Raw genomic sequence first — 816 nt, 5'->3', positions numbered from 1 at the left:
ACCAGCCCCTTCTCCATCGCGTACAACCGACCTGTTCAAACCAAAAGCAAATCCAAATCCAAATCTCAGACCGAACCCTAGCAATCAGCGGCGATCGCCGCAAGGCAGATAGACGGCGGGGCGTCGTCTCTCACAGTAGTAGGCGACGAGGGGCTCGTGCTTCTGCAGCTCGTCGGCGCGCTGCAGGTAGGGCAGCAGCCCCTTGGCCGGCTCCGTGCCGCTCCCCATCGGCCGCGGGGGACGTCTGCCTCGCTACAGGAGAGGGATGTCGCCGGAGGCGGAGGTGGGGATTGGGGGTTTGGGTTCGGGGAGGCGGCGATTTGGTTGGGTTTTGTTGGATTTGGGTAGGTTTTCTGCTCTGGGAGTCGTTGCTAGGATGCCGCAGCTTCGTCAGGAAGGAACCGTGGAGGTGGGAGGGAGGGAAGGAGAAGCTTCTTTCTGATCGTGGGGTGGGCCGGTGGGGGTGGTTTTTTACGCGAAGGTTCCTTGCGTTGCTGCGGATTTGCACCCCGCTCCTTCCGTGGTCTCACTCGCCGACCGTCTGATCCCGGTCCCGTGCCGTGAGGAACGGTCGGGGCAAATATGCCGTTAAGACGGGGCCGCCCTTGTTTGTTTTATCCTGCACTTCTTGTTTGGTTGGGCAGATCCACCAAAAATGCAAGAGTGTGTTTGGTTTTTGTCATGGGATAGAAGGCAACGGATCGGTTCCGTCCCAAGAGGCCATATGTGTTTGATTCGCTGAACGAATCAGAGCCCACACGTTTCAGAAACGACATACTCTCTCCGTTTCTTTATATAAGGTGTATTTGTTTTTTG

General features: G+C 57.2%; 1 pseudogene; it reads right to left on the bottom strand.

Annotated features, from left to right (window-relative positions):
- The window catches only part of LOC119328438, a 4,846-nt pseudogene extending 4,422 nt beyond the window's left edge, over positions 1 to 424 (bottom strand).
- Between the last annotated feature and the right edge of the window lie 392 nt (positions 425 to 816).

Source organism: Triticum dicoccoides, chromosome 7A (assembly GCF_002162155.2).
Source record: "Triticum dicoccoides isolate Atlit2015 ecotype Zavitan chromosome 7A, WEW_v2.0, whole genome shotgun sequence".
In the NCBI taxonomy this organism is placed as follows: domain Eukaryota; kingdom Viridiplantae; phylum Streptophyta; class Magnoliopsida; order Poales; family Poaceae; genus Triticum; species Triticum dicoccoides.
The sequence above is the reverse complement of the archived record's forward strand: the minus strand, read 5'-3'. Positions and strand labels throughout refer to the sequence as shown.